Here is a 15,945-nt window from a genome sequence, read left to right on the forward strand (position 1 = left end):
TCTCTCTCTCTCTCTCTCTCTCTCTCTCTCTCTCTCTCTCTCTCACATTGTGTTTCTCTGTATCCTTGTCCTTTCTCAAATCATGTTGTTCTCTTGCTATTCATTACCTCATATATGGGTCATATACTCTACTGTTAACATAGGGGTGTGTATATTTATGCCTCCTGTATTTTAAGGAAGAATATTTTTTTATTTACAATACATTATTCATTCACAAAGAAAATTAGTTTCCTAAAGGTTGGATTTTCCTAGATTTTTTAAAATTAAGGCATTAAGAATAATTTCCAAAAGATGTTTTTTTATTCCTCTTTTTAATCAATGGTATGAGACCTGCCTGAATATGTTATCACGGTAAAGCATACTAATAATTCAACCAGCGTCTGGTCATTGCAAACACAAAATGAGAACATCACATTTTGGTTCATTTTAAAATTATACATATACACACTTTCAAATATTTTGCATGCACCAGGATATTCTGCTTTGGGGTTGCTATCAGCTAAAGGAGCAGTGCCCCTGATAATGGACGAGAGGGGCATCAAAGAATGTTTTGTTGCAGGTAGCTCTTTGACAGTATGTACTTATTAGTCTACTGAACGCACATTCAACCCACATTGGACAAAAATGCACTCACGTGACATAGTTCAGCTCATTCATGGGTTTGGGAGATTCTTTGTGATGCTCCTGGCACATGGTTAATAGTTAAATGTTAGCATGAGCCAAAAAGTCATGAATTACATCAACTATCACCCATATGTTCCTACTGTTTCTGTGTGTGTTCATGTATGTTCTCAGTTTTAAAGGTATCCTGTTAGAAATATAATTAGGCATACCTTCTGCAGAACATACAGTAATGTCCCACACACTACATATAGTAAACTCTTGAAATGTGCACAGACACATTCTTAACTTACACACTGTATATACATGGAAAAGGAGAGAGTAGGAATCATAGGTGCATTGTGGTGGATTTATACAATATTATTATATAATATTATATTATTTTTCAGGTGATCCCACAGAGATAATAAAATGTCACACATACCGCATACAGTATGGCATAATATTACCTTCTATATGTAAAGGCAGGAGATGTGTTTTGGAATCTCTTGTGCATGTGTGTGTCTGTGTTATTTGTTATTTGTATTCCTGCTCTGTAACTGTCTCTGTATCTAACTGTTTACCAAGTATAGTTTTCTGTGTTACTGATACTAAAATAGTCAGTCCTGTATTATAGTTACAGCAGAATACAGGCCCGTGAACCAGCCACAGCTCGTAAACCACAGACGCTTGTACACACAGACGCCGCGTTATTACGGACTCTAGTTAGAACAGCAATTATTGACTCCCCATAATTTTTCACTGTTGTAATAGTCACGTAGAAGTGAATGTTCTCTGACCCACAGAAATTAAACTGTGTTTGTATCAGACATAAAATAGCTGCTGTTAAATGGAGGTCAACATATATGGGGGCATGGGATCTGGCACAAAATGGCCACTGCTGAAATAAGGATGAGTGGGTCGTTAGACCTGAGATGGATCCTCATCCAGATGCTGGGCAGGAAAAATGTTTTTCTTTAGTCCCAGAAATAATTCTTTGAGCAGTGGTGGAGGGCATGAATCTTACGCAGGCACATGTAAATGCAGAAACAGCCAGAGAAAAAAGTTAGTAAAAAATATGCCAATTTATCTGATCTGCGTTAGGTTTAGACAACTCAAAACTAATAAACTGACTGGAAAGTTAAACCAAAAACAAACTTCCTTTCTGTGTTGGTGGAAGCCACTGAGACAATAAAATAAGATCCCGGGTTAGGAACTAATGACTAATAGAGCCATGATTTTGCTACTCCAAAATACTGCAAATTAGTTATAAAACTGTGAGAAAAGATTTTAATACTCTGGAACACTATCACCGGGGCAATTATTTTATCTCCTGTTACGACAATTGTAAGATAAACAGTAGGAATAGGGCTTGTTTTTCACACAGTGCCTGATAGTCCAACCTTTTAAAACTTATATTGTAAAATCTACCAAAAATTGTTTTATTTTTAAATTATTGTCTGAATGCTTTCTCAGAGACTTCCTTACCTTGCCAAAAATAAAATAGTTGGGGAACAATGGCTGCATATATCATATGGCCAAAATCCTTTAGTAATAAAAGCTGCGTTGTCGGCTTCTTTTCATAAACATTTCCATATGAATATATTTGTAATGTAAAATAATGAGATTGTAAGTGTCAATTCAATGATTCCTACAAACAAATCAAACAAACAAAATAAAACCCTGTACTACGTGCCTAAACCACTAATTTATATCCTCCGTGACTTTGCACAGGCAAAAAGTGGCTCTATGTAAATGGATTCTGAATTTTGTAAATTTTAACTTTGGAAAGTCAAACAGGCCCACACAAAGGTCTCACAAAGGCACACATCAAAATAGCTTTAAGCAAACGAGCTTTGCTGAGACTGAAACTGGGGAGGGTTGAAAGAAATCCTTTCATGCATAACTTATCAAACACCAAGCAGCACTGTTCTCTTATCATTACCCAGCAACCTAATGTTATGTGATGTCATTCATAATGCAAAAAGAGCAAAGAGAAGACATTGGGCTCGGATTTATTCATATACGTGTTTCAGAACCTTAAAATATCCTGAGACACTGATGGCCAAAACCTAAATCAAAACATGATATATGCATATCAAAGTTTGTAAAGAATCTGAATTGTCTCATTTGTAGCCGTGATATTTGTGATTGACAATGTTAATTTTCTGTGCAAATTTGTTGTTGTTTGAGTCGAGAGATTATGACTTGACAAATTGTTAAAAAATGATTTTAGTAATGTGCATTTATTTGTCTGCATGTTATGCCAACTTTATACCAAAACAATTTTTCAGGTGGTGCACTTTCACTGACAAATATCCAATATCAGAATTAAATCATGACGCTCTCCCGTTGTCTCAATTGTTTGTTGTAAAGTAGTCACAAAACTCAGTTTGAGCTGTCTTAAGTCAGTGTTTTTCCCATCTTGACGTTCTGAAAAAGTCAGTCTGTGACCAAAAGCTCAGTGACATTTGACAGATTGTCTTTAGATGTGAGATGGTGTAAGACTTTAGTTTTTTTTTTTAAATTCTTTCAGAGTCTAGTGTATGGTAGGCATTAACTGCTTTTGGTTTATTTGAAGATCAACATTTTGTTTTATCTGGCGGCACCTATAATTGAGAGACCGGTAACGAGAAAAAGTACACCGCCTCACACACAAGTGAGTTGAAGAGTGAGCATGTTCCGCTAGCACTGCCTACCCTCTCTGATAGACCAACCACTGCTGATTGATGGAAAATGTGTCTCTAACTGTGCACCACTTGTGATTTTTTGCCATAGACACCCAGTTAGTAATACTGCAATACAGAGGCTTTCATGAGTGGGCCATTGGGCAAACCACCATTGTTTTACCTCACTCTGCAACATATCTTTTAGAATGCCTTGTATTTGGTGTAATATACGGAAGAGGATTAGGGTCACATATGAAAAAATATTTGAGATCTGTGTTCAAAATTCAGAGATTAAAATCAGAATATCGCCTTTTTTTTAATAAAAAAAAAGTCAGAATTCTGACTTAAATCTCAGAATTTTAAGAAAAAAGTCTTATTTCTTACTTTTTCAAGTACATTTTTCACATGTGGCCCTAATACCCGTCCGTAGTAATCCATGTGTGACCTTTTTATATTTTTATATTTAATAATTACAATTAATGCAACATGGCGCCGCTTGAGTGGCAGCTTGTTACAGTAGCTCTGCAGTTTGATACATCTTTTTAGTGTTTTTACGGTGTTTTTGTTTTTGTTATTTTTCTTTGTCACTACCGACACTTTAAGCAAGTGGGCAGCTATGGATGTTCATATTGTTACGTTCGTGTTGTCTCTTGCTGTTTTGGAACTTTTTGGCAAGCAAATGGAAACTCATCCAACAAGCACCCCACCAACGACGGTCCATTGTTCTACACACCGGATCAGCTGTTAGCCCGCGCCACACACCCCCTCTCTGCGCGGAGCGGCAGGAGATTCCGAAGGAGTTACGGAGAAGAAGAAGAGGGAGCAGAGCGGGTGTGAAGCGCAGGGAGCGGAAAAGACGGTAAAACCATGTTTACCGTGTCATCATGGGCAACGTTAGATCTCTGCTTAACAGATGGAAGAGCTGACGGCGCTGACCCGACTGCAGAGGAGTACCGGGAATGCAGCCTCATGTGTTTCACCGAGAAGTGGCTGTGTGAACTTTTCTCCGACGCACACGTCACCCTGGACGGTTTTAAACTTACGAGCGGACAGGAAAGAACGGAGAGCGTAAGAAGAAGGGAGGGGGGATCGCTGTGTTTGTGAACGATAGGTGGTGCCACCCGGGACACATCAGTGTGAAGGAGCAACTCTGTACCAGAGACTGGAGCTGTTAGCAGTCAGTATTAGACCATTCTTACCGCCGAGGGAGTTCTCACAGGTTTCGCTGTGACCGTGTACATCCCCCTCGGCGGTCGCTGCTGCGCAACAGAAGATCATACTGTTGTGTCTCAACTTCAAAACCAGCACCCCATTCCCTTCTCCTCATCTCTGGGGACTTCATCATGCTTCCCTGTCCTCTGCTCTCCCCACCTTCACCCAGTATGTTAATGCCACACCAGAGGCGTCACAACTTTGGACTTACTGTATGCTAATATCAAGAAGCATACACCTCATCCCCTCCCCCCCCTCGGCGCGCTCAGATCACAATCTCGTCAATCACGTCAGAATACTCCCCTGTGGTGATCAAACAACAACCTGTGAAGAGGCTTGTGAAGCAGTGGTCTGAGGAGGCAAGTGATAGGCTCAGGGACTGCTTTGAAATTACAGACTGGGAAGCACTCTGCACCCCCCACGGCACCGACATTGACAGCATGACACAATGCATCACAGACTATATCAACTTCTGTGTGGAGAACACTGTGCCCTCCAAGTTGGTCCAGTGTTTTCCCAACAACAAACCCTGGGTGACTTCTGAGATAAAAGCTCTGCTAAATGAGAAGAAGAGGGTTTTTGCATCAGGGGACAGAGAGGAGCTGCGCAGAGTCCAGAAGGAACTCAGACTCAGGATCAGGAGGGGGAAGGTCATCTACGGGAGGAAATTAGAAAAGAGTTTGGAGCAGAACAATGCTAGGGACGTCTGGAGAGGGCTGCAGAACATCTCGGCCACGGCAAAGTGGGAAAGAAGCCAGCCGGAGGAGACAGGAACTGGGCAGATGAGCTGAATCTGTTTTTAACAGATTTGACTCTGCTCCTCGCCTCTCTTCAACACCCCCCAGCCCCTCTTTCACACATCCCCTGGCCTTCTCCTCCTCCCCCCCTCCCTCCTCAGCCTGCCACCTTCAACGACCGCATCAGCAATGAACCACCAGCCCGCCTCCCCGCTCATCAGTTCACCACCCCCTCTCCCCCTCCCTGAGACCCTCACCTCCTACCATCCACAACCCCAGTCATCCTCCACCCATTCTCCATAACAGATGATCAGGTGAGAAGTCAACTGAAGAAGCTCAAGGCAGGAAGGCCGGGCCGGACGGCACAGCCAAGTCTCTCAGGGACTGTGCTGACCAGCTTGTGGTGTGTTCAGGCAATATTCAACCTGAGCCGAGCCTGGAGAAGGTCCAGCCTGTGGAAGACCTCCTGTGTGGTCCGGTACCAAAGTCACCGCGACAAGGAGCCAAACCACTTCAGGCTGTTGCCCTGATTCTCACCTGATGAAGACCATGGAGAGGATCATCCTGCGTCACCTGCGACCCTGGTGGGCACACAGCTGGACCCCCTGCAGTTTGCTTACCAGCCTGGGATTGGAGTGGACGACGCAGTGACTACCTGCTGCACAGATCGCTGCTCACTGGAGGAGCGGGGCACTGTGAGAGTCATGTTCTCGACTTCTCCAGTGCTTTTAACACCATCCAGCCTTCGCTCCTCAGAGTGAAGATGGAGAGTGCCGGGTGGACCAACATCTGGCTGCATGGACTACGACTACCACCAACAGACCACAGTAGTGAGGCTCCATCACTGTGTGTCTGACGTGGTGCACTGCAGCACAGTGCCCCAGGGTACGGTGCTCTCCCCCTCCTTTTCACCTCTACCGGATTCACACACAACACACACACTGCCACATCCAGAAGTTCTCTGATGACACAGCCGTTGTTGGTTGTGTCTCTGAGGGGAACGATCTGGAATACAGGTCGGTTATCAAGGACTTTGTCAGCTGGTGTTAGCCAACCAGCTTCAGCTTAACACAGCAAGACAAAGGAGATGATAGTCGACTTCAGGAGGAAAACATCCCCTTCTCACCGGTGAGCATCCAGGGATTGGACATTGATGGGTGGGAGCTACAAATTCCGGGTGTTCACCTAACAATAAACTGAACTGGACTGATAACACCCAAGCACTCTACAAGAAGGGCAGAGTCGCCTCCATCTGTGAGGAGACTCAGGTCCTTTGGAGTGTGTAGGAACTTCAGGACCTTCTATGACTCTGGGGGGCCTCTGCCATCCTCTACGCTGTTGTGGGAGGGGGGGCAGCTCGGACCGGGACAGGAGCAGACTCAATAGACTGATCCGGAGAGCGAGCTCTCTCTGGACTGTCCTCTGGACCCATAGAGGAAGTAGGGGAGAGGAGGGTTTAGCAAGCTGACATCCATCATGGACAACACCTCTCACCCCCTACATGACACTGTGGGGTCCTGAGCAGCTCCTTCAGCAGCGACTGCACCCACGGTGTAAGAAGGAGAGGTACGCCAGTCCTTCATCCCGGCCGCTGTCAGACCTACAACACCTGCTCTCCTGATAGTGTTGTAGTTCTGTTCCTGGTTTTCTCCCATCTACATCACACACTTTCTGTTATCTTTAATATTGGATTTATATTATTTATTAAAAGTACTTATTTTCAATATTTATGGTCTCAGGTTAATATAATTTAATTATGCTACCGACTCTTGCTTCTTTGCTCTAATTACACCTTCAACTTAACTTAATTTTTAACGTCACTTACACCGCAATATTGTTTCTCTTATCATGGCAACCGCACTTTAAAATTCCTTTTGTTTGACGGCATTTTACTACTCAGTCTACCATATTTCATTGTCTATTCTTGCCTGTATTCTTGCCTTGTATTCTTGCCTTGTATTTCTTTCGTGCTACTTGTTTGTGTGTTTGTGTTTGTTTTCTGTTTTTTGCTGTTGCTGCTACTGCTATTGTAAGACAGATTCCCCGTCGTGGGATAAATAAAGTATAATCTAATCTAATCTAATCTAATTCAAATGAAAATCAACTATTATTTTGGATGTTAGTGATTCTATAATTGTGCATTCAACATATTATACAAGAATTTGGTGTGTGTTAGTGCGTATTGTATTGTGTGTATGCGTATTGTATTGTAGGTATTACCTGCAGGTGTGTGCAGCAGTGCCCTGCTGTTTTGTAATAAAAGCTGGAGTCAAGTCTAATTTCCCTTACTTTGCAGTTCTGGAGGTTAATTGCAATAGCCATGCAGCCCCTGGCAAGCTCTTCCATTTTAGTAATTTCCTGTGCAAACTACAGAGAAGATTGTTAGCGGTAAATGAGAGGATGTAAAGATGCAGTAATAACAACACCATTACCCTCCCGATACATTAAGAGAACAGTGCGACACAAAGGCGCTGGTTAGCAGACGTGCAAATATTAGTGATCGTAAAACAATTGATGGTGAAAAAAGATGCTTACGTATAGTTTTAGTAATAAGATTGCCTGTCTGCAGTTTTGTGCAGAGTCGGTCATGTTTTGTAGTTGAGAGGTCATTGGGGAAGAAAGGGCCCATGATAGCACACATGGTAAACAGAAAACTAGGTGAGATTCAACATAAATGCATCTCAAGTTTATGCTGCCTGTTTCATTGAAGTAGCATCAAGGAATGCCTTCTTTAACTAGTTGAAAGATTCAGGTAACTTCTAAACAAAAAAACAAGTTTAAAAAATAACTAAAAACCTTTTTGCTTTTTATAGTAAATACATGTATATATGTGTGTGCATTTATTGCTTTATCAATCACAGGATCCTACAAGCTTAATGGTTTCTGACAGAAGGACCTTTAGGATGCCACAATCGCAAATCAGTCAAGTGTATGTTGGGGTGTGTGTGACACTGTGTATATGTGTGTTTGTGTGTGTGTATATGTGTGTACACGCTCGGTGCCTGTGGGCAGTCAGAGCTGTGGAACTGACAGACAGCCGCTAACCTTCTCGCCACGCAACCCTGTGATTGACGTCTCCATGGTGAGAAAGTGGGCGGCAGGAGCACCAGATATTACTGCGGAGGTCAGGGTTGAGCAGAGTGAGCAATCACTTCAATCCATGTGTGTGTGGGTGTGTGTGTCTGTGGGCAGATAGTGTGCCCTTAGGTACCTCTCCATTGCAATTTTCCCGTTGTAATGATATCAATTTAAACGTGGGATAGCACTATCTATTGAGCTGTAGAATTATCATTTGATGCCATTTGACACCAATACATTTTGCTTGTCATGTAATAGAAAATAAACAGAATGAGGGATCAACAGAGGGGCTAATAGAAAGATAGATGGATGGATGGATGGATGGATGGATGGATTGATTGGTTGGTATTTAGATAATAGATAGATAGATAGAACATGACTTTATGGTTTACTGCCTGAGTGACTGCTTGAGGTTTAAGGCCTGATTTTGAAACATGTTGCTTATCGTTATGCCAACATCTTTGTCCTTATGTATATTGTTATTCACAAAACCCTGTATTTCATGCTTTAATTGGTTAGCTTTGACGAAAAACGTAAACCCCAAATCTCTACAGATTACATTGCTTCACTTTGGATGCCATCTCAGAAGTATTGTTTAAATTCTGATTGGAGCTGAAAATGAAAACAATAGTGTGTTGAGGGAGAAAGAAAAAAAAGAGGCCTTGATGGAAAACAGGCAGAACGTTCAGCATTGCTGTAATTATCCTTTTAATGCTTTCAACTGCCTTCTCTAATTCTATAAGCCCACCTTGGTATTTTCCCATGGACTCTAGTTAGCACGAGTCAAATGTGTTTTTTGTGTGTGTGTGTGGGGGGGGGGGGATGTAGATGGAGACGTGTATATTGTCTGGTGGTTTGAGCAAAGCTCTTCACTGTCAGCTCATTTGTCTTTATCATACACAATCAGAATCTCCCCACAAGTAGAGGGACATTACCGTCTAGTTACTGTCAACAGCTCCTTCACAACCTAACACACACACACACACACACACACACACACACACACACACACACACACACACACACACACACACACACACACACACACACACACACACACACACACACACACACACACAGTGTATTGCAAACTTAAGTTAAGCTTTATGACACACAAGTTCACACCACTCACAAAGACAGCCTTTCAAAAACACACTCAAAGGCATGTAAACAAAAAGATATTGCCAAACTAATACATAGTCATACCTTTACTCCTTTATAATCTCATTTTGTGCAAAAATGTGTGCAGTCCAAATGTACGGCCACCCAGGGCTAATTTATTTCCAGCAGGAGACAGACAGTCAGCATGATAAAGTCGATTCATATTTTATCAGGACTAATAGCCACCTGCCTACTCCACTAGCTGTTATCTGCCACAAATGATGGGCTCAGAGCCCCGATGTTTTCACTGAGTCTACATATGGAGTGACAGGCTGAAAAAGGATGAATTTAAAGTGAAAATCAGATTTTTCACTGCGCTGTGAGCAAAGGTGTGCACGTGGTTACCAAAGAAAGTCTATATACAGATTGTGTCGTTTAGCGGCCTTCATACTGTAAGACATGCTTCTACCTATGGATGATTCCAGATACATTTATTTCAACCACGATATCAAGGGCTATGTCTGAGGTGTGACATCTCCCATTTCATTTGTATTTTTATGAAGATTTACATTGTTTCCTAGTTCATTCTTTGCACCCTATTTTCAGTCCATTATTTCATTAAAGTGCAAATACCTGAAACAGTCAGAGTCAAATGATGTTTTTCACACACACATACACACACATGCACATTGACAGTGCTGATCTAAAATGCAGGTATACCTGCATTAGTGAGGCCTAAAGTATATATTCCTCTCTGTCTTTACCCTTTGCCCTGCCCTCTTCCTTGTCTTGCGTCTACTTCTAGTGGACTTAAGAAATGTCTGAGAAAAATGGATAAATGCCATTAAAAGAACAAGATGGTTAATTACAAGTGAAGGTATTTCTGCTCTCCCTAATTGTTATTTTAATCAATGAACAGTGGAATGGTAGCAGTGGTAAGCAAAATTGAGTTAGCTTTACATCACACTGTGTTTACATACCAATTTCATTCAGAATTAAGAGTATTCACATCTTAAAGGAGTACTCCAGTGATTTAGCATTACACTCCCATAGCACTGACCTACGGTTCTAATCAATGCAGCAGAACCAGATATCATCTTTTTATAACACATATTTTCCTTGTCAAAACCTAGCACCTACATTACCCACAATGCAACACAGCCACCATCAGTTTTGTTTGAGATTCAGGTGTGTTATCTTAGTAGTGGTTAATGTAGCCTCAAGCAGAGATGAGCAGCGGGCTACAGAGGTCTGGTAGCCTCACTTCTTTCTAACTCCATTTTTTTTTTGCATTTACAAACTTGTAGTCTTCAGCCCCAACTGATGTTGACTCACTTGAGCCAGTTCATGTGATGTGTAAAATGGTTAAGTTCCTCTCTAAATTTGCAGAATAACGTCTCTGTTGCAAGTCCAAGATCCGACTTTTACTCAGTTATTTTTACTCTTTAATTTCACAAGCCTGATTCAATTAAAGGTGGCTGGTGATTATGTGCCTTAGTAGATAGTACCAATTTCAGATCAACATACAGTGTGAGAAACTTCCCAAGATCATTGAAACCTTTTGATCCTTTTGATGACTTCCATTGTGGGTGGCATTAAGACCAGAGAGGGTGTGTTTTATCATTGCTTAAGCACTTTACCTATTAAACCTTTGAACTTTTTTAACTACGGTACATCCACCTCTTTAACACCCAAGTGTCTTTATCTACTGCTGGACTTATATGTATCTAAAAAAAATCCGGATTTCTGCTATACTTCTTATGCTTTGTGAGGAAATACGATGGCCTGAACTTTCATGCCTTTAATCAAAAGTTTACACTAAGTCTACTCCAACACACTTACGTAATACAGATAGTTTGACATTGCCTTTCACCTCATCATGGGACAGAGGGTCTTACAGGGACACACTCCTCTATCCTGTTGCGAAAGTTGTAAAACGTAATAGTTTACAATTCATGAAGTGAAATGATAATACTAAAACTTAATGACAGAAATAAACCACTGAAATGTATAAAATATTTCTTCCTGTAGTGCTTAAAAGTGTAAAACCTCTGGGTTTAATGGGGAGCTGACATACAGTACAGTACAAGGTGACTGGGATCATAATGGTCTTGATATTGTAATTCAAGGAAGCCTTTAACACAGGCAAAAGTATAATCTCTCCCAACAGACATTCACCTGGTTGCAAAGAGTCCTGGGTAGACATAGATTAACTTGCCGCTAATGGAACAAGCCCTGCAAACCACATAAGTTTAGTGAGACCTAGGTTGCTTAAGTTGGCATTGAATGTACTCTCTTTTATGCGTCTTCACTACTAGATCCCAGTCCCAGGGTCCAAAATGGCAAAGTCAAGTGGAAAAAGTAATTTAATTTTGTTATGCCATATCAAGATTTTCGAAAGGGAAAGTAATTAAATGAAAACCTGTGACAAACTTTTTACAAAATCATTTCGGAGTCCGCTTCAATTTACTTTTTTAGTCAAGTTCGTTCAACATCCCACTTTAAAGACCAGGGGTGCCTCATTTTGTGTGTGTGTGTGTGTGTGTGTGTGTGTGTTTTCAAAATCTCGCTACATTTGAAAAAATCACCCCAATTTGTCTTCTTGCTAAGAACTTCAAAGCAGCCCCCATGTTCCCTGTCCTCCTGATTTGTGCGTACAATGTTAGGTTGTGGATAAGATATAAATAATTAAAGATGTAATTACAAAATGTAATGTGGTGGCTCACAAACCTGCGCCTCCTTTCTCAGACTCTGGACATCCCAGATTTATAATTTACATCCAGACACCAAGTCTTTTATTCTGCTTACAGATCTAATCTCTAGCTGGATAGGCATTACAAATTCATAATGATAGAGATACAGACTGAGACAATGATAATGACACCTGTAACCTTGAATGCTTGACGTACACTAAAATTAGGAAAAATCTTGGCCTAAAACTTTTCTCATTGCCACTGCTTTTCCTGAGGTTATGCTTATGTGCTTTTTTTCTTTCTTCATTTCCCTGTATTGTGTGTTTATGCTTATGTAAAGCAATTTGAATTGCCTTTGTGTCTGGTTTGTGCTAGATAAATAAAAGTATGTTACCTTGCCTTGCCTAAACACACTTCACCTGTTCATATACAGACAAGCTGCACATATTAGATTTAATTGAATGTGCATAGGAAAACAAACCAACAACAAAGCAAATTTACACACACCTTGCTCATTCTGTTTTTTTGCTCATCTCTCCTCCTCTGGGTATCAATGCCAACAATAATTTGTCAAGTGTCGGATGCTGGCTGGATTTTAGCCTGCTGCACTGGGAAACTTTGCCACTCCATTAATGGTATATTGGCATCAAGACTTAGCTGATCAACAGACAAGATATAATAATAAGTGGTGGAGTAGGCAGAGACAAAGATGTGTGAAATGGACTCCCACTCCGTATGAGATAGTTGCGTTTTTATGTTGTAATAGTTGAAGATATTTTGGTTTAGTGCATCGTTTATGGTATGTGTGTACCAGCTTGTCTGTGCTTGCCAGAGTGTACGCCTCATGTGCTCGCTGGCATAGCTTGTGCATGAAGATGAATATGTGAATGATGCATAATAATGCTATCAAAGGCTGTCAATCTTCCCCTTGCCAGGTGACTGCTCTGTCATACTGGTTGTTAATTTAGACTCTATGACAGTCTTTATAGTCTATTTGCCTTCATTTTGGCTGCATACTAATGATACTGAGAATATGAATAGGAGTTTTAGGTCACCCCTTCTCATTGTCAGCAACATTATGACAGGTCTGGACTTTTTGTAAGCAGACAGGTAAACAGAAGCACAAACATGCATGCAGACAATCTGAGCCAGAGTGTACTTTACATGCAACACATATACATACACACACACACACACACACACACACACACACACACACACACACACACACACACACACACACACACATGCTCTAATTGAGGCTTGTGCTTTGGACACCTGTTCATTATTTCTCTCAGTAGGGAACTTCGTTCCCTGCCATTTGCCATCTTGTTACACCCACCATCATGGGTGTTTACTTGTATTTGCGTATATTTGTATGTTGGTATATATACTTGTGTGAAAACCAATATGCTTGCTTGTTAGCAACTGTGTATATGTAATATTTACATGCTCAATACTGCACACACTTACATGCATTAAATCATGCCACGGTCTAATTCATTTTCAAAATGCATTTCAAGACATGAATTTTAATCAACTCTGCTGAATTTACAAACCATGTTTTGCATAATGTTTTTGGTTATGCCTATTTGACAAATTGGATAATCATTTTTAACCTGAGGTAAACAATAAAAAAACAGATACTGTTACCACAGTTACAGCATGTTTCCTATACCATTTGGACTACTGTAAATCAGTATTCATGTGAGAAATGGGAAATCATCAGATTATGAATTATAGTAAAAACAGCTAAATGGATTGTACCTCATCTTTTTGTATCCACAGACTAAAAATAGAAAAATCAGAAGGCTGGTATGCACTCCTTCAAATATGGTTTGCACTAACCATGCATCTACTGAAGTTCACGCCTAGTAGAGCGGCAGGGTAGCAAAAAGAGAGTGCAGTAGAGGGAATGACAGAGTAAATGCAATGGGGCAAATCATTTGGGCAGTCTCCATGTCCTCACACCACCTTTAAAAACTGAACCATGCAAACTCTCATAAATTCTTTCGCAAAATTTCAACCAATTTCACAGGGGCATTTCTAGGACTTAAGGAGGTTTGGGGCTTAGCCCGGACCCATTTGAATAAACTTAATGCAATGCAAAACAGCAATTGGCTTGCCCAGCTTGTTAATAACAGTATATGTTCATTTTAGCTGCCCGCCTAGTTTGTAGATGTTAGTTAGATGGCACCAACATTTGGCCTAATCATAACTGGCCTGGCAACCCAAAGGCAAAGGTTTTGTTTCCAGATCTGTGCGGTGACTTATGATTAAGAGGGTCCGGTGGTCCTCCTCTCAATTTTTTTTTAGCGTAAACACTTAATTTCTTGCATTCAGGTGAATTTTTATGGGACTTATATCTACATTTATTTGAATCAGTGGTAGATCTCAAAACCTGCTGACAGATTCAGAGCCCCGTTTAAGATTCTGGTCTCTGAATTACACAAATTTTAGCAAGGAAAGTGGCTGTACACTTCTCTACATCGGAGTTGGAAACCCTGAAACTACGGCAGAAATACACAGAGCACAAACACGTCACATCTGCCACAGCATGTCAACAGCAGAGTGCTTCTTTTATAAACCTGAAGTTGCACAGACCATGGAAGCCACGCTGCTCATCTTTATTTTTACAGAGAGAGTGGACACTAAAGCTACGCACTGCTCTGCTTCAGAGCTCTGTGTTTTTGAGTCTGAACCATTGACTAGAAACGTCACGGCACAGTAACTTCAAACTAAATCAGTAGTGTTGCACTCCTAAACTTTGTGTTAATGACACTAATGTATAAGACTGATTTCAAAATGATTCCTCCAAGAATTTCACCTTTCACAACTTTCCTCACTTAGAGATGGTTGCTAGGTGATAGCAACAAATACGTCATGCTGGTCAGACTGCGCACGTAGCTGCTGGTTTTATTTGCTTCGGAAAAATAAACTGGACAAAGTTATAGTTTCTACAACAAAAGTGTAAGAACTGCAAGCACTTTGGAAAATATTATTATACTTATTTCCTTCATGTGCCATTCTGGGGGCTTTTATTATGTTATATTTGTTTTAAAAAAAGAAAAGAGAAAGAGAGGGCCAGAGGCCAGAGCTATTCATAAAACATTCGGGGCTGTAGCCAGGGATGCCCTGGCCAATTGACGCCTCTGCAATTTCATAAAGTACTCACTTTACCTTGACTGGAAAAATTAAATAGCATAGCCAGGGGAATGGTCAGTGTTTATTTGCCCTGTTACCATCTTTGTTTATTACATTACAGAAAACCTTTGAACACAGTATCAGTAAGTAAGTAGAATCAATGATGTGATTTGCTGTTGATTTAAAATGGCACATGAAGCTAAACTGATCTCATGACCTTGCACTGTTCTGGGTTTAATTTGGGGATTTAATTCTGCTTGGCACTGGTAAAACATTCCAAACACATTTTTTAATGAGAATTACAGGGCCAAGAATCCTATGTGACTTGCATTGATTTCTAGCTTTCTAAACGTTAAATTATGCTCTTTTCAATCTCAGAGGAACACTAAACATGCTTGTGGAGTGCACATGTAGGTTAGTGCATTACCTTTTCATTAGGTGTCCAAATATAGAACAGGAACAACATTACTTCCTTTCTCCTGTAGACTTGGCAGTGACTATAGTTTCAATGGGTTGAATAACAACATCATACAAAGACTGGTGTGTATATATATATATTTTTGTGGCATGATTGGGTCAAGAGCCCATTTTCATTATCCCGTGCCAAATACAGGGTTTGTGAAGCAGAAAAACAAAAGCAAGCAAAGACGGAAACAAACACAAAGTTAGACAAAAAAGCAAGGATAAACTAGAACTGCACGCAGTTTCAAC

Source organism: Etheostoma spectabile, chromosome 3 (genome assembly GCF_008692095.1).
Source record: "Etheostoma spectabile isolate EspeVRDwgs_2016 chromosome 3, UIUC_Espe_1.0, whole genome shotgun sequence".
Taxonomy (NCBI): Eukaryota; Metazoa; Chordata; class Actinopteri; order Perciformes; family Percidae; genus Etheostoma; species Etheostoma spectabile.